We start from the raw sequence: 24,867 nt of genomic DNA, 5'->3' as shown, positions 1-24,867 counted from the left end.
CGGGCTTGTGACCTTTTTCGGGTCCCCGCACACAACGGGGTTTCCACTCCTAAGGTTTCTTGCTCGTGGACCGAAACGCAGCCGCCGGCAGTCGGGTTCGAACCACGGTGCCCTACGCAATCGCGGCGGGGCGACAATTATTCTTTAAATTAGGTTATGGGGAAAGGGAGGCCTCTTCTACTTTTGGGAGGACACCACCGAATGGTGGACAATAGCACCTATAACCAGATTATTATAAGTTACATTGACCTATTGTAACTATATTGAGGTGTCATCTAAACTGAGTGCACCCACCGGTATCCCTACCACTTATCGGAGAGTTCTTCGCACAACCACTGCACAGTGTCAAGTCGAAAGTGCCGTCGAAAGAGCTCGTCCAACAAGTCAAAAGCCTCGTCGTGCACCCACCTACGCCATTGCTCGCGTCGACCCCCCCCCCCCAACTTGCCCTGGTGTCTGTGCGCACACACGCACGCACGCACGCACGCACGCACACACACACACACACACACACACACACACACACACACACACACACACACACACACACACACACACACACACACACACACACACACACACACACACACACACACACACACACACACACACACACACACACACACACATCCCGGCCTCGGCGGCAGCTTTTCAATGGAGGCGAAAAGCAAGGCGCCCGTGTGCTGTGCGATGTCAGTGCACGTTAAAGAACCCCAGGTGGTCGAAATTTCCGGAGTCCTCCACAACGGCGTCTCTTATAGCCTGAGTTGCTTTGGGATGTTAACCCCCCCCCCCTTACACACACACACACACATAAAAAGTACTGCATGCAAGAGCCTTGCCAGTAAACCTAATACCTTGAGAAGTGCAGAAATCGCGCCATGTTGTAGATATAAAAAAAAAAATAAGATACTACAAGACTAGAAACTTTTGAAATTATCATAGCTTGCAGACGAGTTGCGGAAAAGCAATATACATGTGCAATATCGAATACATTTTGTGCATGACTACAAAACGTTTAGCATGTACAAATTTCTAGGGTATCGCGAGGTGGAGTGCGTTTTCGTAATAAGGGAATTGTTACTCTGTATCCATGTAAGCAGAGCCATACGGCTACAAAGGAAAGCTAGATAACTTGCACAGAAACATCGCAGTGAAGGAAACATTCATTCTCGTCCGGGGTTCGAACCCGGGACCACCGCTTCACCGAAGCAGTAGCTCTGCCAACTGAGCTAACCAGGAAAGGTATGTGAAAGTTTTTTGTTTTTGTTTTTTTTTTTTGTGTGAAAATGGTATAGCTTTGGAATAACGGCCTGGGGGGCGAGTTGGTGCATGATGGAATTGAACGGCGGCGCAACACGAAAACGGACCCCCTTCTTGTCTGTGTCCGTTTCCGTGTTGCGCCGCCGTTCAATTCCGTATAGCTTTGCTTTGTGGACATATGGCTGCGCTTAATTGGATGCATTGTAATGCGAAATTACTCACTTATCTCAATTACACTGTGTGTGAGTGAAGTTTTGCTTATTGTTATTGGTGAACGCTAAACAGTTACGAGCAAAACGCTACGCAGATAAGTGCATCACACATTGGCAAGTCACAGTGATCGTAATATGGCCAGGAAATCCTCATACATGTACGGAGAAGTGTAAAAATCCCGCACGCACGCACACACGCGCACACAAACACACACACATCAAGGAGAGGGTGTGTAAGCAGAGGTAATCATGACTGGAAAACATGCCGCGTTGAACATAATTTATAGATCATATTAATGCACGCGACGGACATAACATGGGAAGCCCAGTTGGAGGGCTTAGCTACCGGGCTGGAGGACCCATTACACGCAGCCACAGTGAGCACATTTCAATGGAGGCGAAACAAGAAAGGTACCCGTAAAGTGCGAACTGTTGGCACATGATGAAAAATTAAAGAGTACTGCAGAATCTGCATTGGAGTAATACGAAAGCACTGATGCCGCTGGATGCTTCTAGTTGCTTAATTTACTTCTTGTTTACCCACTTTAGCCCTTGATACTTTCAAATTGCGCACCAATCCCTTTCTATGCCCTTTTTTGGCTCTATACTTCCGGTTGCGTGACGTCACATCCTCTACGTCACGCAATAATAATACGCCGATCGCGGATTGCGATGCAGCTGCACTTTTAAATTTAACTTTTAGCTCTGGTTTTGCTCATGAACCATATGATCAATTTCCTGATTTTCCGTTATTTAACTAACCAGGTATGCCGGATGTCACCTTCGAGGCTAACGTCATTGCCAAATTAATAGACTTTAAAATTAACGTCATCGGCAGGCATCGATGGAATCAATGCAAAATTATTGAAAAACGCAAAACATACATCCAGCATCATTTTGTCTTTCCAGCAATCACTTTCATCAGGTGTTGTACCACAAGACTGGAAAACAGGCAAGGTCATTCCGGTCCAGAAAAAAGGTTGTTCATCTTCTACTCATAGTTATCGCCCCATATATCCATCACCTGCATAACATCAAAACTCATATCATCATCATCATCAGCCTGACTATACCCACTGCAGGGCGAAGGCCTCTCCCATATTTCGCCACTTAACCCGGTTCTGTGCTAGCTGCATCCACTTGACCCCTGCGAACTTCTTAATCTCATCCGCCCACCTAACTTTCTGCCGCCCCTGCTACGCTTTCCTTCCCTTGGTATCCAGTTTGTTACCCACAGCGACCATCGGTTATCCTCTCTTCGCACTACATGTCCTGCCCATGTCCATTTCTTCTTCTTAATTTCCACTAGAATGTCGGTAACTTGAGCTATTTTTCTGACCCACTCTGCGCGCTTTCTATCTCTTAATGTTACCTCTGCCATTTTGCGTTCCATAGCCCTCTGGGTTATCCTCAACTTAAAACATCAAAACTAATGGAACACATAGTCTTCTCTCAGGTAATACAATTCCTAATGTCTTTCAACTTTTTTCACCCTAACCAACATGGCTTTCTAAAAGGTTTATCTTGCGACACGAAGTTAGGTCTCTTCACTAACGACTTAAGCTCCAGCATCGACCTTAACATACCGATTGACGCTATCTTCCTAGATTTCGAAAAGGTATTTGATAAAGTTCCTCACAAACGACTCATCCTAAAACTCTCGCGCCTAAACCTTAACGATTCTGTTTATAATTGGATTTGCAGCTTTCTCACTAATAGAAAACAGTTTGTACACGATAATAAATGTTCATCCCCTTATTCCTCTGTTTTATTTGGGGTACCCCAAGGCACCGCCCTGTGACCCCTTGTTTTTCTAATATATATAAACGATCTGCGTACTAGCATTTCTTCCAATATTCGCATGTTCGCAGACGACTGTGTCATCTATCGCCCTATAAAACAACGCTGACCTTGTGCTTCTTCAGTCTGACATCCAACGCGTACTAACGTGGTGTAAAACATGGATGATGTCCTTGAATGTGAAGAAAATATCTCTCTTATCATTCCATCGACGTCATTCCCAAACATCTTCGTGCTATGTTATCGGGGACACTGAAATCACTCCAGTAACAACATACAAATATTTAGGCATCCCCTTAACAAGCGATCTATGCTGGTCTTCTCACGTAACTCACGTCACTAACAAGGCAAATCGTCTTCTCGGTTATTTCCGTCGAACCTTGCGTCAAGCACCCCCATCAGTAAAATCCCTGGTTTATTTAACACTTATTCGCCCCAAACTAGAATACACTTGCGCCATCTGGGACCCTCGACACAATAACCTTTTAGCTACTCTAGGAGCAGTACAACATCGCGCTGTTCGATTAATTTTCCCAGCCTATTCTTATAAAGTTAGTATCTCTGAACTAAAACGCAATGCTAACCTGCCAACCTTAGCTAACCTCCGAAAGATGGCTAGACTGTGTTTGTTCCATAAATTTCACTACAATTTTCCCTGAACTCCATTATCAACCACGCCCACCGCATCTCTGACCGCATAAACCATGGGAAGGCTGTCTAACCCGCCTCCCCGCCCTGCCATTTATCATCCTTCTTTGTCAAGTCAACAAGGGATTGGAATGACTTATTTGCCAGATGCTATCGTGGACGACACCGACCCATCATCATTCAGGTCATCAATAGAAAATTTCATGTACTGAATGTACCACTTCCTCATGTAATATCCCTTCAATGGGGCCTTTGAGGTATTCGTAAATAATAAATAAATAAATAAATCACTTCTTGTTTACGTCCGCAGAGACAGTCACCTGGCGCCGCCTGCAAGAATCACATGTCTCCCAGATGGAGATACCTCACGCAAACGGGAAATCCGGAGGACCGATTCTGCAGATTCTGCAATAACATAGGAACTCTAAATCTTATCATCTGGAACTGCAGCCACTCCCCGGAGTACAGTTTATTCAAAGACGCACACGCACGCACGCACGCACGCACACGCACACACACACACACACACACACACACACACACACACACACACACACACACACACACACACACACACACACACACACACACACACACTAAAATACAAATGCATATGGATAAATTGACGTCATTTGAGAGGCTACACATTTCAGATGCATGCGACGCAATCGTGTGCAGCCACTGTCACTTCCTTGATACTGTCCAGACCTGTACCTGCTCATTCATCTGAACTGTTTCAAAGCTTTCTCTTTATCTATGGCTAGAGTCACCTGCTTCCCACGCCTAGAGCCACTTTTGCCCTTGCGTGCAACATGCTTAATTCCATGATCTTGAAAAGGCTATAACAAGTTCCTGCATGCACATGGAAGCAAATTTGTAAATATGTTGTAAAGCATAGTGTTCTGGTGTTATACTGCTACACTTGTCTGTTTATAGCTACATGTCTGGGCAAGTTCTGTTATGTCTTATTTTCTTTCTTTTCTTTTTTTTTTTTTTTTTTGTCTTACTGTTATAAGTGCAGAGCTCTGCTGTCATATTCCTGTATTGGTTTTTCACTTCTCTTGATGTCATATAACTCGAGATGCTTCGGGCATTAAACCCCATAAACCAAGTTACCAACCAACCATCTCTTAGCACTTCACAATTTATTCCACAGTTATTCCACAGTTTTTCAGTGGCACGGAAGCATGCTGTCGTCAGTCTCTCCTTCCGCCATCCCTTTGATCTCCTTGTGGTTATTTCTCTCCCTACATCATATAAGGGGGACACTCTCTTATGTATGGATAAATCAGCAACAGTGCGGTACCCAGTTATTGCAACATTCTTAGCAAAACGTATTCACTATAGCTTAAATGTGGTGCTGTTAGTATATCATACGCAGAACAGGCATCCCGGCACCCCTACTCCTGACCTGAAGCTCCGGCTTCCACACGGCCTACCCCAACGTGAAGCAAAATGTCGGTGTAGCGTTCACAAATTCTTATTCGTTTGTGATAGGTATATAATAGCCCTGCATGTGCAACCTGTGGGTCTGACGAGACTATAGGCCACATTCTTTGCGAGTGCGCCACATACAGTGCGGAAAGACAGTGTTTCGATCTGTCCTGCGCTGGAGCGTCTACATGGACGCCCGCTGACAGAAATCAAGATTCTAGGCCACTGGCCGCGGCGATCGTCTGCAGTAAAGGCCTCCCAGGCACTGCTCTGCTTCATGAAAACCGCGGGCCTCATCGATAGACTGATTTTGCTGTGATGTGACGAGATATGGCTGTGATGTGACAGTGCTGACTTCATATTTCTGCAACCTTCTTTTACCCGTCACTTTTATATCCACTCACCGCCTTCCCCCAGTGCAGAGTAGCAAACCGGTTTCTTATTCCGGTTAACCTCCCTGTCTTTCCTCCTCCTCAGTCACCCCTGCCTATAGTTACACTCAGAACTTGCCTGTGCAATAATGAACCTAAACCCGAATTTGCAAATCAAGGTGAGGTGAAAAACTACTACAGTTCATGGTCAAGACTTTACGGAGACTCCAGTTTTACAATTTGATTCAACGGCGAGCATCCGAAGGCTGCTTGCTATTGGTTTGGTAAAACTTTATTTCCCACAGTAGGGGTCCTGGAGGACACTCGGCTAGGCGCCATGCGGCACGCACGGTTTGGATGCTCTTGATTGTATACAGCTTCAGAGTTTATTAAACTGTCACCGCATAGAAACGAAAGAATGCGTCATTCCAAGCATTTAGTCGAGTATCGAGCACACATCGATACATTCATGTTCTTTCGCCTGGTGGTCCGCGAATGGAATGGTTTAGCCAATGAAGAGGTTAATTGCTCATCACTAGATGGGTTCAGTTCACGACCGACAATTGTTCCTCGAGTACCCTATATATGTGTAGCCTGACCTCTGTACAAATATTGTGAAATATGCGTCTTCAGTGTGATTAGATTGTGTTATATCCTTCTTTTCCACTTCTTCCCCACTGCCATATAGAATTATATAAAAATTAGTCAAGTGTGGATTTTCAGCATTCCTGTCATTTGCTGTTTTTATATTATGCCCTAAACCTGAAACAGCCACCGCAAGGAGGCTAGCAGTAAGAATGAAATAAAATAAACCAGTTTAGAAAGCTGGTGCCTTTTCTTGATTTTTGGACGGAACCCAAGAAGTACTCGGGCCATACATGATCTTACACTGCTACGGAGAGTCTCACGGACAAGCTAGGTGCTGCCCAATCAGTTCATGTTTCATTGTCAGCATGCTTTATGTATATGATAAAATATACTTTTTTTTTTTTTTTTTTTTTTATTAGTCACTGCGACCAAAGGCCACCCAAGAAAGAGAAGACGACGGGCTATGGTTCTCTTGCCTTGTATAGAAGGCGGGGGGGGACTGGTGAAATGGATAAATTGAAGAGAAAGTGTAAGATCACGAAGGATGAGTTGGCTCTTTTTCCAGAGCTAGGGAACAGTGGCCTGTCTTCTTACCTTTTCTGCCTAGCCTTGGCAACACTGCCACAACAAGTTGTCTCAGAGTGTAATTGAAGTCGAAAATCACTATTATTGGGATTTGTTTTTATGCTATGTATGGCGCCTATGTATGCTATGCTATGTATGCTATGTAGCCAAACTGAATATCCATTTCACGCCTATCGTCTGCCTATATAACTCGTCGAATTTGCGCCTAATTTAAGCCAAAAACGCTACCCTTTTGCGTAAATTTTAATTTCAAAATTCGCGGCTATTATCATTATCATCATTATCGGTTTGTAGCGTCTCGCGCCATCTGTTGTGTATTTACACCAAAAAAAAAAAGGAAAAAACGTTCAAGATGGCTGCCTCCATGTTTTGCGCTGAGACGCGTCAGTGGCCGTCTTTTTAGACGATTTCTCGTCCTGAGTGTTTACCCATAACAAAATTTCACGCTCCTCTCTAATAAAGGACACGTCCCGCATCCAAGGTGCTGCTTTTTGTTGCAGGTAAGGACATAAGACGTCGAAGGGTCGCCGCACGTACTACTACTCGCGACGGCGTGTTTGTGCCCGCTTTACGAGATATTGCGTTTTGTTGCGCCGATTGTTTTGTGCTTTATTAAATTTATCTCTTTGCGCATAGGTTCAGAGGTGTGCACCTAAGTGACAAAGAATGGATGACGCCGGCACCAAGAAAGTTGAATCGGGACAGAAAACGTAGGTTTCTCTCGCTGTTAAAACTCGATTCTAATATGCTTACGGCTGTTTTTGTCCGAATTCTATCGCTTTTAATTTTCCTCGGCCGGCACATTGATGACCACTGCGGCACGGTATTCGAGGGGATTGCTCCCGATGGTATAGAATGCCACCACGGTAGGGGAGGAAGGTTTCTCCTTTGGCTACTACTCGTCTGCGCCCCTCGCTCTCTTGACATTCGAAATTGCACCGCATTTTCATTTACCTTATGGAATAAAAACGCAAGTGGTTTAACCACTACCGAGAAACCTTTTTTGTGCGACTTTTATGTTTCCGATTGTTCTGAAAAGTTATACATTTGCTAGAAGCTCTCTGGCACCGATGCTTGCTGCTTGTTCTAGGGGAACGGTAGAAGTGGTGGCGTTCACGGTTTACATTGCTTGAAAGCAGTTTGTCTAGTACACTTTTCGCAGACTTGCAGCTTGTGTCAGCAATACGGCTATTTAATGCAGCATAAGAGGGAAGTAATAATGCATTTGCCATGAGGCGAGCCCAAGACTGCAATTTTAATGCACCATTAGCCCTTTCTTAAGAATGGAATTATCTCGTGGTTGCATAGCGTTTGACCCAACAGTCAGACAGATGAAGACTCCACAGGCTGAGAATTATTAGTCAACCATTTCATTTCCTGACCTGTGTACATACCCTCTCTCCATTTTGTAATGTTGATAATTTCCTACACCTAGAATAACGCATCTTGTACTCTGCCCTGTGAACGTTTAACTGCTCCTATTCTAGACCTGCTCAGAATGAGTGTCAATTGCTTTTTTTTGTGGATAGTGAACCAATCAGGCCATTAGAAAACTTTACTGCCAAATAGTGTCATAAACCTCGAGCTTATTGAAGGCACAGCTGAAAAAAGGCCATTTAGCAATCTCCATTCCTTGCAAGTTTCCTGCTCTAGAGTGTTTCTGAAATACAAATTTATGGAAGAACCCTGGCTAGTTTTGTATGCATGCTTCAAGCTTGGTTGCGGGCTAGAGTGAATCATTTTAAATTATGCACATTAGCCTGCTGGCAAGCTTGCACTGCAATAATGTGCACAATTCTAATGAATTGGGTTTATGTAAAAAAGGGGATTTATCTTGTGCACCCTTTTAATGCTAAACATCCCAACAGCTTGAGTTGGCTTGAGGCATGCAATAAAAATGGATTCCTTACAGCTAAGCAAGGCGCAAAACTTCTGATTATTGGTTTTCAGATTGGCAGCTTATGCACAACAGCTGTGCTGGAAACCTGGATTTTGGGTTTGGCGAAGGGAATTTTGGCTTTGTACACATCTGTGAATGAAGCTGAGCATTGGGCTTTTCAAAATGCATCATTTAATTTTTTGCATGTGCAGCTTTGTGGCCAAACTACCTTCTTTTCGAAAAGAGGTGCCGGCTTTGTCACTGCAGCCTCCTTGCACACAGCGCAGGTTGTGCACAAATGTTGCTTGTTTGCAAGGCAAAATTTTGTAGAAAATGTTTCTGCACCTGAATTTATGCCTGCAAGTACACCAGTTTTCAGCCATGTTCACTTGTACCCTGCTACGGTCTCAGTGATAAGAGAGCTTGATTGCTGATCCCAAGGATACAGGCTCACTCTCTGCCACAGTGGCAGCTGATGGAAGTGAAATGCAAGTCAGTGCACATAAAAGACCCCAGGTGGTCATACTTTTCTGGAGCTGTCCACTGCAGCATCCCTCATAGCCAATGTCGCTTTGGAACATTAAACCCCATAAACCAAACAGAGCACTTGTCAACTGTAAACTTCCACGAGGAAAAAACTGTCTATGCAGCTCAAAAGCAGGCCCTGTGGCTGCAGACTGTTCACCAAAATGTACATGTGAAATTAATTACAAAATGAAGTACAATCCATTTGTGCACATTACATAAGGCATTGTAATCCAAGGCAAGCACAGATGGTAAAGGTAGGTGCAGGCTATGTCTAGTTATTAAAAGGCAGTATTACTTCTGTGTATACCAGAAAAGTATATGGGGTTTTATTTCCAGGCTGTAGGAAGGCCACAATTTTAGCCACTTGGGAACCTTTCATCATCATCATCATCAGCCTGACTATACCCACTGCAGGGCGAAGGCCTCTCCTATATTTCTCCACTTAACCCGGTTCTGTGCTAGCTGCATCCACTTGACCCCTGCGAACTTCTTAGTCTCATCCGCCCACCTAACTTTCTGCCGCCCCCTGCTACGCTTTCATGAGCAACCTCGCAGATTTACATATGGTCTTTCCAGGCTTCCAACTCTGCAAAAAGAAATATTTTCCCATTTGTCAAAAACGAGTGAAAACGAAAAAAAAGTACAGGTGTTGCCAACACCAGCAGATTGCACAAGTAAATTGTGTGTGTCATCAATTTTTGGAAGCAGATTTCAGAGGCTAGGCTATGCTGCCATGCAGTCAGCCATAACTACTGGGATGAATGTCAACATATCCAAAATGACCTAAATAACTAAAGCTTTTCCTAGTGGTTCATCATACTGATTAACAGGCGAATGGCAGAAGGAGCACAGGTAACTTCCTAAGGAGCCTACATATGCTCTTTGCAACCATGTCTTTTTATTCCATCATTTACTGTCAGCCAAAAAGCAGTGTCAGCCAAAAAGCATGTAGAAACAGTGTTGTGGCAATTATTTGAGGTAAATCTCTGTGCATCATTGTACAACAAAAAGAGTAAAAGCTGCGTCCAGGTGGCGTAAAGCGTAAACAAAAAAAAAAAAAAAAAAAAAAACTTTGCGGTATGACTTCCCCATCAGCCCAATGCTCTACATTGAAAAGAAAGGTAGGCAAAAATAAACATCGAGCAAATTGTAAACGCAGTGTCCATCAGTTATAATAGGGCTTTAGGCACACAACATACACAATTTCTGGACATGTATCACCCCCGGATATGTATCACCATGTCAGTAACATCTGGGGACAATTCCATCGCCCATTTCATCTAGATGAGTTAACTTGATTTGCGGAAACAGCAGCGTAAAATTTATGCTTTTCATCTCCTTCCTTTCATTTTAAATGATTGTCCCTGCCTTTGAACATGTTCCAAATATTGTCTGACTTTTTGTATGAGTTTTGTGCCCTGCCTGTAACGATCCCGCCCGGAATTGACTGTATTCCTAAATAAAAAATAAAAACAAAATAAATCCACGATCGTGATTCAGCATCCAAACCAAGAGTCAGTCTCCTGGCTTGTAATTTTCATTGTGTCATTGTAAGTTGGGTTAGGCATCTGTGCCTTGCTGGCTTTTTATGTGCAGCTGTGTGAGTCGTCGGGCTTCTGCCCGCTGAAGGTAGGCAGTGACACTGAGGCTGTCCTTTTCCATTACATGTGGTGGCAGCATGACATCGAGCGCTGTATTAAGGTATTCTCCCCCTTGCCTCTTCTGTTCACCAATCAGCGCTTGCCATGTTACTTCTTAATCCTTCATTGGTCCCGTAATCCTTTTCGCCGTCTTCTTTGCTTTCGCAAAAAGCCTCTGTATTTGGCCTCTTACATGCGACACATTGAAGGGTACCCTTTCCATCCTACAGCTTTTTTACTTCACTGCCTCCTGCCAATAGTTCATCATTCTTTGCTTGAGCAATGATGGGGCTCATTTCTAATATTTTGGAGACAGACCCCGTATGCCTTTCCAACACTCTTGAGAAGCTTCCTAGTGATTGACAGCTTTGGTGTAGGCCTGGCAAGCTTGTCACTGACAAGGAGGCCCGATAATGAAGTACCTGCTTGTTTTCACAGCAGAACCATTACAATAACTCGCGCAGTTTTTGCAGTCTGATAAGCTTCCTAACGGCTCACTGTAGTTTGTGCTACCTGCTTCGCTTGCTGATCTCGCTTCTCTCCACTGGCGATTAAGAAGGCTGAGGGGAGGTGCTACGTCGCATGCACAGTGCATTTTTTTTTATGCAATTATCCCCAATCACCAGTGGCTCATACTAAATTTACTTGCAAACAAATATTATTTATGCTCCATGCTTCCTTCCCTTACAAAAATTTCATTTGTATTAAGCCCAGTGCAAGATGCATTATATCTTTGCCACTGATGCAATGACATTATTCCAGTGTTTTGCTAAATTGGATGGCAGAACATCAAAGCAGCCAGTTTGGAGCAGTTTTGAAGCAATATTGCATTTTGGAGCACGATGGAGCAGGGATAGCAGTTTGGAGCAGAATGGAGCAATTGGAGCAGCACTTGCACCCCTGTACAGTACTGAACCTTGTGGATTGTCATTCTTTGGGCTTCCAAGGTTCTCGCTAAGCGAGAGGGGGTGACAAGAAGTTCAGTGCTAGTTTCGAGTTTCTGGTGCTCAATCTATCACTAGTTTCAAGTTCGTGATGCTCGAGCGATATCATAGGTAAGTACTTCAACCGGATGTGACCAAAACAAACAGTCTGGAGAATCGGGGCCAAGAACGAAAAAAGCATAGAATGAGCTTCGTCGCCCTAAGCAGCTAATCACTGGCGAGTGCCGTGAATATCTAATCGATAGAACGAACACTTCTTAGACAAGACAAAGCATCAAGCACCAGTCAGCAGCATCATAAGACAGTGCAGTGCTCGCCTTCAACCGTGCTAAATTGGCGCGTGCTGTAAGTGCATAACTCGGCACAAATCACTGCAGTATGCAACAAGTGAAAACGGTAAGCAACCACGAACATCGCACACAAAAGGGGCAGCTAAAATTTGAGCATGGTGGCACCTTCACTGGCGTGCTTTGTCCACAACGGAACAAATCCTTTCACAGACCGGGCACTAACCTTTCTGTACCAAAGCCGCAGCAGATGTTCCAGGGTTGTTCATGACACGCACACCACAGTTAGTTCGATTAGACCCGTCCATGCCCCAGAAACAAGTCTCGTTTACTACAACCAACGCCACGGCACCAAACCGCCGCCTCGGCACCCCCAACCACCGCAGGATGGGTGACGGGCGATGATCGGTGGCCTACCATGCCCCCAACTAGGGGCAATCTGGCCTAGGGATTGCTAGGGATTCAGCGCGGCTGTCAAGCAAAAATCCAAGCAACATTGGCGTTATTCATGGAGAGTATTAGCCGCTCCCCCGTACAGCGGCCTTTAGCCATCCCCCACTCTGTAAAATGGCGCCTAATGATGGCTAACGATCGCAGCGCTCAAGCTGGAATCACCTTTTTTGGCTTCAATTTCAGGCTTCCGAATGAGGCATTCCTTTAAGTTCACTCTAGCTGAAGGCTTTCGTGTCGGTAGTCTGGCTGTACAAGCGCGCCACTTCCTCTTCTTCCCTAGCACATCTTCATCTCCTTTGCAGCCCGTTACAATATATACATGTGCAATATCGAATACATTTTGTGCATGACTACAAAACGTTTAGCATGTACAAAATGCCAGGGTATCAACCAATGGGGAGTGCGTTTTTGTAATAAGGGAACTGTTACTCTGTATCCATGTGAGCACAGCCATACGGCTACAAAGGAAAGCTAGATAACTTGCACAAAAACTTTGTTGTGAAAGAAAAATTCATCCTGGTCCGGGGTTCGAACCCGGGACCACCGCTTCACCGAAGCAGTAGCTCTGCCAGCTGAGCTAACCAGGAAAAGTATGTCAAAGTTTCTGTGAAAATTGCATAGCTTTGCTTTGTAGACATATGGCTGTGCTTGGGTGCATGGTAATGTGCAGTTACTCACTTCAATTACACTGTGCGTGAGTTCAAGTATTGCTCATTGGTGAATACTATAGCAGTTAAGAGCAGAACTCTGCGCAGGTAAGTGCATCACACATATTGCAAGCCACAATGATCGTAGTATGACCAGGAAATCCTCATACATGTACAGAAAAGTGTAAAAATCACACACTCAAAGAGACTGTGTGACCAGAGGTTATCACAAATCATGCACCGTTGTAGAAAATATATAGCGCGTAACAATAGACGCGACGAGCATAACATGGGAAGCCTAGTTGGGATGCTTAGCTACCGAGTTGGAAGACCTATTACACTCAGCCACAGCGGGCACATTTCAATCGCACATGCGCAATAAACTGCGAAATTCCTCTGTCAGAAGCGAGCGGCGTTTGCTCCGCGGTCGGCGCGGCGCACCAGCTGTGCAGCTCTGACGTCACTCTGCTCCTGGCGAAGCGAAACGGTGAGACTGCAGGTAATGTAGCTCTCGCTACAAAAACAGTGGAGTAAATTAATCCGGAGCCCAGTACCACTGCATCCCTCATAGTGCATGCGTCTCTTGACATTAACCCCCGTATTTTGCAATCTTGAAAGGGAAGGAAGAAAAGTCAATGTGTAAAAGGAAACAAATAACATGTAGTCATCACGGCAGCTCATCAGTTACTGTAATGGACTGCCGATAGGAAAGATGTGGGTATGACACCGCCTACAGCAATGTCATTTCGGTGCAAGTAAGATGGTAGAGGCTCGTGTACTGTGTGATGTCAGCGCCGATTAAAGAACCATAGATGGTCGAAATAAACCGCAGCCCTCCACTATAGCATCCTTCATAGCCTGGATCGCTTTGGGAAGATAAACGAGAAATGAACGAATTAAACATCAGTTCAGTTCATTCAGTCGTGTCAGACTCTTCGTGACCCTATGGACCATGTCACGCCACGCTTTCCGGTCTCTCACTATCTTCCTAACATCACATAACTTCATCTGCAGTGCCTCGAGGATGCCATCTAACCATCGAGTTCGCTGCCTACCCCTTCTCCGGTGACCCTCAACCTTTCTCAACATCAAATCTTTCTCCAGCGACTCCTCTCTTCTCATCAGATGACCAAAGTAGCTGAGCTTTAACTTTAGAATTTGACCCTCCAATGAGCAGTCAGGGTTTATGGTCGACAATATCGACTGATTTGATCTTCTGGCAGTCCAAGGAACTCTCAAGAGTCTCGGCCAGCACCACAATTCAAACGCGTCAATTCTTTGGCGGTCAGCCTTCTTCACAGTCCAACTCTCGCATCCATACATCACAGCTGGAAAGACCATAGCACGAGTTATATGGATCTTGGTTGGCAGTCGAATGTCTCTGCTCTTTACTAGGCCGTCAAGGCTAGCCGTGGCTCTTTCCCAGAAGCAGGCATCTCCTAATTTCATGGCTGCAGTCTCCTTCCGGGGTAATCTTGGAGCCCAAGAGAAAATCTGTCCAGCTTCCACTTCTTGTCCTTTGATGCTCCAGGACTTGATAGGGCAAGACGCCATGATCTTTGTCTTTTTAAAATTCAGTTTAAGCCCAAACTTCTCACTTTCTTCCTGTACGCGCATCAGAAGTCTCACGAGTTCCACTTCACTTTCTGTCATTAAAGTGGTATCATCCGCATATCTAAGGTTGTTGACACGTTTTCCAGCAATCTTCACTCCAGCTGAAGACTCGTCCAGACCGGCCTTCCTCATGATGCACTCTGCATATAGGTTAAATAGGCAGGGCGACAGTATGCAGCCTTGCCTCACTCCTTTCTCAATCGGAAACCAATCAGTAAGACCATGCCCAGTTGACTGTGGCCTCTTGCCCTTCATACAGGTTCCCGAGGAGACAGATGAGGTGAATTGGAACTCCCATCTCTTGGAGAGCTTGCCACAATCTGCTGTGATCTACACAGTCAAATGCTTTCGCATAATCAATAAAGCAGAAGTAGATGGGTTCCTGGAACTCGCTTGCTTTTTCCATGATCCAGCGAAGATTGGCAATCTGGTCTCTATACTCGGGGACACGTTTTCTTGGAGATGGGCGCAAAGGTAGGGAGACTGGGCGTCTTTAAACGTGTCGCTCTGCCATGTAGTCCGACCGCGCGGCTTTCGGCCTGTATAGACGTTCATATCATTTCTTTCGTTTCCTTCAACAGCCAGCGTCTCTTGAACTTGACTCGAATCTTGTTCGGTGAAAACGCTTCCAACCGTTGCGGAGTGGACGAACCAGAACCAGAACGACCCGAACAGGCGACAGATTTAGGCATAACAGCTTCATTTCGGAAAATCGGTTCTGTTACAAGAAATATACTGTAAATAACTAGCGCTATGATTTTAATTTGTTTTTGCAGAAACTGCTCATGCAACTAGGGACTATATTCAGCTGCATAGGAAGATGATGCGTTCTGGCTCTGTAGCTTTGGCTCCATTGCCAAGAAAAAGTGTCCCCGAGTATAGTTCCTCTGCCCTTGCGAAACCCAGCTTGCAGTCCGGAAGCTCCCGATCCACATACTGCTGCAGCCTACCTTGAAGGATTTTCAACATTACCTTGCTAGCATGCGAAGTAAGCGCAATCGTGTGGTAGTTGGCACAATCTTTGGCACTGCCTTTCTTTGGAATGGGGATTTAAACTGACCTCCTCCAATCCTGTGGCCACTGCAGGTTTGTCCAAATTTGCTGACATATTGTATACAGAACGTTAACAGCGTCATGGTTGAGGTTTTGAAACAACTCTGCTGGAATGCCATCAATTCCGCTAGCGTTTTTTCTTAGCAAGGCTGGCTAATTCCCATTCAACTTCACTCTTCAGGATGCCGGGCTCAAGATCAGTAATCACAACCGTCTGATGTTGGGTTTGCTCACCAGGGTCCTTATGCAGTTCTGTGTATTCCTGCCTTTGTATCACACCTCCTGCCCCTAGATAGATACAAAAAATAATGTGCAAACAGCCAGAAAACAATGCATAAATAATCTCTGGATCTTGCAGAGGCTGTCATAAAAACATAAGTAAAAAATTACACACATAAATAGCCCCCTGCGTCTTGCAGAGGGCGTCAGAATAAAAATGAAACGTAAGAAAAACGCAAAAAAGTCTGCATTTTGCAGATTTGCCATAATAGTATAACGTTAAGAGTATAAAAACAACATGCCCAAAATAGCCCTATGCTTTACAGAGGGCATCAGAAGAAACATTAAATGTAAAAACATAAAAAGCCCTCTACATCTTACAGAGGGTGGCATAATAAAGGTAACAAGTAAAAACATTTATACATAGCCTTCTATGTCTCACAGAGGGTATAAGAAGAAAAATGAAGCATGTAAAAAAACAAGCGGTCCTGTTCATCTTCCAATGTGGGACAAAAAAACGTAGCAAGGAAAAAAAATTAATTGGGATTTAACTCTGGTTAACCCTAGCTGAATTGAGATAGCAACGGCGGAAGCTTCTTTTGCTTGCTACATTAATCCCCAGTCACGCCCTGTCAGTGTAATGTGCTACATTATTGGGGACACTTAAGCTCATCCTTTAAGAATACGACGCGAGAGTGTAAGTTACCAGCCTCCTCCTCCTCCTCGGATGGTCAAGGTCAAGCGTGGCGTCCGCCGGGGATACAGGACGGCTCGAAACCTGGCGCAGTATTGCTATCGCAATAAAAATACATACCAACTGCTATCATCAACTCTGAAAGGCTGTCAATAACATGCAGAAGTACATAAATAAAATACTGCAATAACATAAGGAAAAAAATTGCTTTGATGCGGAGGGAGGCGGCTGCACTTGGATATGTGAAATGACAACTTCCACGAGTCGCACCAGCAGCTCATGGGAGCGGAATAGTCACCTCGTAAACGCTCAGAGGCCGCTACCACCTCCCACGTTGCTGCTGTCGTGCCCTGCAGTGCCAGGGTAAGATGCCACGTAGATGCCGCTGCTGCTATGCGGTCCTGCATATAAAAGGAACTTAAATGAAAAAAAAAAAAACTTTTTACTGCAAATGGATATAGAGGGATCATTTTACCTTCATGTTAAGTGTGAGGTACCGCGGTATAAAAAAGCACGTCTATAAGAGGGAGTAATAAAATGTTGCAACAAACATGTTTAACAATGAATGCAGTTGTATCATGTTGCATAGTGCAGCTTCAGCTGTGCCAATGTGATGGGTGTTGCCTACGCATACCTGCCTGCTCTATGAACAAAAATTGTCCAGGGTGCTGAGGAGGTCACGGTGAAACGCGGGGTCCTCCTGGTGGCGGCTTGCGTTTCCCTACGCAGCTGACGCAATTTGTCCTCCCCTGCCCGTTGCCTGCGTCTGGGTGGTGGCCCTGGTGGTGGGCTTGGAAAGTCTGGAGGGCTCAGCAGGGTTGGTGGGCTCGGCGATCCAGGTGGGCTCGGAGGGACTATTAAGGAGAACCAGCAGTTATCATACAATGCAGCGTGCTGTTCAATAAGGAAACGGTTTGGTGGTATGTCCGAGATGACTACCGAGATGCACACAAGGGAGCAGTAACACACAAATGCCATCACAGACAGGGATATGACAACAGCACCATTATTCCATTGTAGTCATTGTACATATCTGCAAAACCACCACAAGATGGCAAAGAGATATAAAGGAGAGTTCTGTGGGCATGGCAAAACGATTGGGACTGCACGGTCGCTTCTGTAAACACTTACTTTAAGCGGCTTGCAAAGCGGGTTGTGTACAGCCTCAATATTTCCAGGCCAACTCATAGGTAGTGCCACCAGATTCATGTGGAGGCTGCTGCTGCTCCTCCTCCTCCTCTTTATCTAGCATTAGCTCACCTCCGCTGCTGTCGTATGCGTGAAATGATTCAGTAAGGCAGAATTGGCCTGTAACAGTTTCAGTAGAGCATGCATTGTATTGGTGACAATCCCCACTTTGGTACAGAGGTGCTATGAAGAACAGCACTCAGAAGAAAAGGTACAGAAAGCAAGGTTGCATTTGCAAACTCCAGCTTGTGCATTGCTACACTTGTTCAAACTGAACAAAGCCACAGTGAAGGAAACAATATAGACATGTAAGGCTTATACATCAAAATGTTAAATGGTTCACCTACCATCTGGTGAGGGTGCCTCCGCGTGCATGCTGCTCGTCCTCGGCCCGCTGTCCACCGAGACACGCAGCAGAAAGCTCATTTGATTCTGAAAGAAGGCACAGCTCCGCACGTTCATACACGAGTGTCTCGTAGTTCATCCTATAGGTGCATTTCTCATAGCACATCACCCCGATATTCAGTCAATAAACCTTCATTAATGGCATGCATGCAATTTTCGAATTGCGATGTCACTGTGACTTACGACAATGCTTACACCTTCAGCCCGGACTTGAGGAAAAAGGGTGGTGCGATGCACTCTGCACTCGCTGTCCCCATGAGGTTGACGATGCCACCTACCGGCCCGGACAGCTTGCAGCCTCCCGTGGCCCTAAATGCCGATAAGCATAGGCAGCTGGCCACGGTACAGCCGTGCAGACCCCGTGGCGGATCGCTTGACTGGACCTTTCGATGCCATTTCGAATGAATAACTGTTGATCACGCCGATTCCTTGACGGCAGTTTCATAGGAAAATTCTACACTCAGTGAACAGCAAGGAATCTATAACTTGGTTTCCCTGTAGGCTGGGTTTCCATGCGCGCATATGGACGAGCTCTGCATTGCAGTCAAGAAGGAGCAAGGGCGACCGAGACTACTGCAACAATTTGTCTAACCTTTCTGCTTGCCCTTGTTCATTGCCACGATTTCTGTGCTTCAACACACAAACACGCGGTTATGCCCCCACAGCTTTTTTTTTTCCCTACCCTTGGTACTTCAGCATCGTCGTGTATTTAGTACTGAAAATGCTGCACAACCACACTGCACATACCTGCCGCATGTCACCTTTAAAGCACTTTTACAATAAATACTAAACATTGACAACAAACCAAACTTACCTCAACAAGTTGTATTTGTCGATTTCAGTGTCCAGTGCTCCTTGCGAGAATATCACTGCTGACCTCAGGCTTTCCTGCTTTCTATCACATTTTCTGTGCACTATAAAGTTAGCACAGTGCCTTGATTTTAGAGTACAAGTAAAAAGGATGCCGCGCCCATCTGGAAGATGTTTCAGTAACGAACATTACCTCTTTGGTTTACTAGAAATGATATGAATGAGATTAAGGTGAGGCACATCATTAGAAATATGAATTTGTATGTTTATTTTGACACAAATGAAGAGTGAGTGCACTGAAAAAACTTTATTGGGCTGACTTGTGCCCACAAATGAACTAAGCGATTCGACGGCGGTGATGCTCAGCGGTCGTCAAGCAAAGAATGCCTGTCGCACACGTCAACGCTGAATTTAAAGGCGGCTCAGAACCATCTAGATAAAATCGCAAGCTGTTACTAGCACAACCTGGAACATTGCAGAAACTTAGGAGAGTGGCTGGAATCTGGGACAGATCTCGGCGCATCTTGCACGACAAAGAAACTGATAAAGGTGCATCTCGTTACATCGAGTATTAATAAAGAATGCAGAACTAACATGCGCACCGCAATTGGCTGCTAAAAAGCAACAAATACAGTTTTGAAGGTTTCGCGGCAATATAGCATTTGCATCGTACCTGTATGGGGCTGAAACGTGGAGGCTAACGAAAGTGGTTCTCTTAAGTTGAGGGCAGCGCAGAGGGCTATGGAACGAGAAATGGAAGGCGTATAATGTTACGAGATAGGAAGCACAAGCGTGCAGAATGGATCAGATAAATAAGTCTAGTTTATAGCGTTCTAGTAGAAATCAAGAAGTGCATGGGCAGGGCATGTAGTGTGAACAGAGGATAACAGATGGTCAAACATTGTAACAAATTCGATAACAAGGGCAGGAAAATTAATAGGGGGCGGCAGGAAGTCGGGTGGGTGGATGAGGTTAAGAAGTTGCCAGGGGTCAACTGAATACAGCTAGCACAGAACCGGGTTAATTGAAGGAATATGGGTGAGGAACATGGAGAGAATATGGGAGTTAAAAAGTGGAGGAAGCTGAAAGAGTGTATATACATGTGAAACAAAAACATACGAACGTCGCAAGCATATATCAGTAATGTCAGGTCAGTGGGCACTATGATTTTTGAACAAAGTCTACCTTTACAGTCACAACATGCGACCGAAAAGGTGGTTTTCATCGCTCCATTTCTCACAACACACGGAACTGGAAGGCGAAGCATCTGCCTTCCATTATTAGTTCGCGTACACGCTATTATTCATTTTACAGTGCAAAGAGTTGAATCATTGAATAATTTATTTCAATAAATTTCAAGAAGAAAAGTTATATTTCTTCTTGGGCTTCAATCTGGCCATGTTTGGAAATAAGTTAGTTATGGGTTTTATGGTGCATAACTGACTTCTGCTGTAATGCGCTAAACACAAGGTTAGATGATCTGTTAAGTACCCAGATGTTATGGTATGAAGGAGCACTGAACAAGGGTAGGGTGGGGAAGCCTCAGTTCGCAGGTGGAGCCAACGTTTCGACAAGTGGACTTGTCTTCGTCTGGGCAAAGCGATCATCACTGGCAGGGGTTTAAATACGCTTTTGCTTCCGAAGAAGAAAAGCTGGGGAAGGGAAAAGTGGATGAGGAGAAAGTAGGTCAAGGAGTGTGGAGGGGGAGGATGGGTGAGAAGACAGTCGGTCATGAAGTGAAACAAATCTAAGAAAATATAAGAAGAAGTGTTTCTTCACTATGTATTTCTCAGCCTGGAACAAGGCATCCTGTGGCCTGCAAAAGAAATAAAAGCGGCAGTACCAGGAATACCTACAATATGGGGTGGATGATTAGTCATCACTTAAGCAGGTTTGGTGCTGATGAACCTTTCTTAAAAAGGGACAGGCTTTGCAAAGGGCCCTGATAAGGAATATGTCTACAGGGGAACAATTCTTAAAACGTTGGGCAAAAGGGGGGAGAAGGACAAAGAAACAGAATAATAACCGCACAGTGAACCTCAACTGACATGCCAAAAAAAAGAAGAAAAAACTGTGATTTAAATGGATTTCTTCAGAAACGAGCAAACAGAAGTAAACTCAACGAGTGCCTGTTTGCTTGAAAGCAATGCTTAATGAAATGGAATGTGTTCTTTGTAAAATACAGCAAAATATTTTTCCTACATTCTTCAAGATGTAGGCGTGAGAATAAAATGTCAACTGTGAGCTCATCATCACACATTTCACACACAGGTTTGCCTTTTTCTGTATTAGCAGGAAACAATCCGTGTTGCTTAGATGGCATAAAATGAATTTGACAAAACGTTGCTGATGGCGCCATGGTTTTCATTTTCCAAATATGGGCTTTACGGAGTGAAGCTTGTTTCATTTTCCCAAGGAGCCTGCCATTTGCTTCTCAGTGTGCAGCTCACTAACTTAATGCAATCTCTATGTGACATGTTTACGGGTTTTATTTCCATCGTTCTGGATCACGTGGCGCATCTTCCTTCTCATTACCGTTGATCCCAACGTGACTGGGGACCCAGCAGAGTTGTATAATTTTATGGTATGTCTTAGTGTCATGACTTGGCTATATTGCGTACGATACTTCCAAATAAGGAGTTGGCAGAAGTTTTACAGTTTAAGCGAGAGTACACTCAGGGAGTCTGTATAAACGATGCTCTTTCTGAAGTTCATTTTCTTTTTTTTTTTTTTACAGCAATTTTCAGTTTTGTCTTGTATTACTGCACTTGTGACATGGATTTCGATTTTTGACCAATTAGTGTGAAGTGCCATGTAATATCTGTTTTTTTGGCAGCGTAAGGTATTATAGTATAGGCTCATGTGGTGTACAGGTTTCCCGAAAGTGCGTTAACATGAGGTCCCTGACTGCAGGAGAGTGTGCCAGGGTGGTAGCGGTTCACGTCTTGAGGCAGCGGCTTAATCGCCTGGGGTTTGTTGTTGATTACTCAAGATGGGCGGGCATTTCGTGGCAACATAACAGATTTATGCTGCGAACAGATTTTGAGGACGTTTGTACAAGTTAGTGCAGTTCGATATTTTAAGACAGGTTCATTGGTCTCCACATAAAGGCTGGATACTGGGGATGTTCTATAAGTTCCGCATGATAGCCGTAAATCAAGATTATGAACTGGAACTATTCGTTTCAAGTACGATGGTCTTGCTGAACCGTATACTATGCAACCATATAGTCTAACAAACTGTACAAGAGAACGATAAATGATTCTGTAGCATTGTGTTGCTTTTTATGGCGCATAGGCATCTAAGGCCATCATGCGCCAAACACAAGGTTGAGTGAGTAGTGCTAAAATACTTTATACTTATGTCATAGTTAAGAGGTGAATTCTCAATGAGGACATTTTCTCCTAGCAAAACACTTGGATTTAGTGGTATGTGTTCACTGCAGAGACTTGTATAATGCCTTTTTCCTTATTTCCTCAAATTTTACGCATGGTATTAGAATGTGGCTTGTCAGCTCATCGCATGCTTCCCATGTAGGTTTTTTTCTTGTTTGAGAAGTATGAAGTTGTGTGTGAGTATGCCCAATACGGAGGCGACACAGGATTACTCCAAAAAAGCACTCTTCGTGATTTATGACTTCCGCTTAGATTTTTGTTTGTTCTGCAGGAACTTCATGCAGTCTTTACGAGGCATTGAATGTGTTTATTTCAGCATTAAGAGCTAGCGCAGCAGAATCATCTGTTTTCTCATTTCTACTAATTCCTATGTGGCTAGGGGCCCAGTGGAACTTAATTACCTGTCCTCGCTTATCAGCCTTCACTACACTGTTAATGACATCTCCAATAAAAGGTGCCATTCCGTGTTGGGGGCGCAGTGCCATTATTACATTCAGAGTGTCGGAGTAAATAACACTGCTTCTGATGTTCTTTTATATTGTTTCTACGGCTACAGGTACAGCATTACATTCAGCAGTGAAAATTGGAGTACTGTGGTAGTCTTACTGTTCTCTACCAGCAGTCCTGAATTACTGCACTGTTTTTGAACCATTTGTATAAAATCACGCGCGTGTATTTTTTGTATTTCTCATTTAAACTTAAAAAAAATCTTGCTGTATTTATTCACGTGGCGTTTGCGTCTTGTCAAATCTTGATTAGCGTAAGTGGGCTTGGTGATGTTGCAACATTGAGAAGGATATAATTCTCTACATTTTTCTTCACAACGGAGCAGCAGTGGTCCGGCGGCGTGGGGTCTATTGTTGAATAGTGTTCGGGATGATGCTGTTTTAACAATAGAGTGACAGCGGTGTTTCGGGAGGGACCTTATTTTGAGTGTCCGCGCATGAAGCGTGGTTCTTCCGTCTGCAAGTGGCGGCTCAGTTTCAACATATAGGTTGGTTATGGGAGACGTTCTGCATGCACCGGTTGAGAGATGAAGGTCAACTTATGCATTCAATCTAGTCGCTTTAAATAAGATTGCCTAGCTGAACCGCAAACTATGCATTCATAATCTAAACAGGAGCCTACTAGAGATCTTTAAACCTGCAACAGGCATATCTTATCACAGCCCTACCCTTTTCGCACGAGGACCTTTAGCACATTTAGAGCTTGAGAAGCTTTATTTTTAGACTTGTGTGGAAGGAATGCAAGCTCCTTATCAAAAGTCAGGCCTAGAAATTTGCAGTCTTTCTTTACTGGGATTTGTACTTCTCATTTAGGAATAAGGTGGGGTCAATCTGTAACCCTGCCTTAAGTGAAAAAAAGAACAGCTACCGTTTTTAGTTTTTGCGTGGAAAAGTTAAATATATTTTTGTCCGCCCAGATAGCAAGTTTATTTAATGTTGTTTGTATTTGCCTCTGATATGCTGATATGTGTGTGTAGTGTGTTATGTTGGGTTTTTAGCGCATAAGCAACTAAGGCTATCGTGCGCCAAGAGCAAGGTTAATTTGTTTTGTGAAAAAAGGGGGAAAACAGGTGTGTTTCAACTACAGTTTGTTTAGAAAGTCTCCTTTTAGGAAACGGGTTGCATTGGTTTTTATGGCGCATAATCTGCTAATGCAATGATGTGGAAAGCGTGAGGTTTTAATTTTTTTATGTTCAGAACCATGTTCTTGTTTAACAAGTAATGGAGTCTGGTTCAGGTGAAGTGTAAGGTCAATTTGCAAGCCTCGTTAGAGCGAGAATTGAACAGCTATTCTTTTTGCGGAGATAATTTAAATTTGTCGTCTGTCCAGGCAGACATTCTGTTTATTGTAATCTGTATTTGTTTCTCGCAGGTTGAGAATTTGGAGGAAGAGCATGTGACTTTGACACTTAGTGTGAATACATCTTGGAATCACTTCCGATAGAAATTATGTTAACTATGAAAAGTGTGGTGCCAAGACACAGCCTTGAGGAACACCACTTTCCTGTAGGAAAATCATTGAAAATGTTGAGCCTAAGCAGACAATGTACGATTGCTTGTAGAAGTCACTCGAGCAGTGCAGCATCCTCCCGCGAATAGATCTGCTAGGTCACGCAGGACCCCAAACCTCCACATTGTATCGTAAACGTTCTCCGGGCCAAAGAATACCCAATACAATGCTGCTTGTGGATGAATGCTTCAGAG

General features: G+C 44.3%; 1 long non-coding RNA gene and 1 other non-coding gene across 3 annotated transcripts in view; one reads left to right on the top strand and one right to left on the bottom strand.

Moving 5' to 3' along the window:
* Positions 1-7,252: 7,252 nt before the first annotated feature.
* The window catches only part of LOC146185716 (uncharacterized), a 56,203-nt gene continuing 38,588 nt past the window's right edge, over positions 7,253-24,867 (top strand). For both annotated transcript variants that reach the window (XR_014708030.1, XR_014708029.1), the window contains exons 1-2: positions 7,253-7,401; positions 7,538-7,611. This is a non-coding gene — a long non-coding RNA (uncharacterized LOC146185716). The remainder of the gene's footprint in view (positions 7,402-7,537; positions 7,612-24,867) is intronic.
* TRNAT-GGU (transfer RNA threonine (anticodon GGU)) lies at positions 13,146-13,219 on the bottom strand. The gene has a single exon. It is a non-coding gene; the product is annotated as a tRNA-Thr (tRNA).

Source organism: Amblyomma maculatum, chromosome 6, assembly GCF_055883805.1.
Source record: "Amblyomma maculatum isolate TAMU_Amacu chromosome 6, ASM5588380v1, whole genome shotgun sequence".
Taxonomy (NCBI): domain Eukaryota; kingdom Metazoa; phylum Arthropoda; class Arachnida; order Ixodida; family Ixodidae; genus Amblyomma; species Amblyomma maculatum.
Note: the sequence above shows the minus strand (reverse complement) of the source record. Positions and strands in the feature narration are given on the sequence as shown.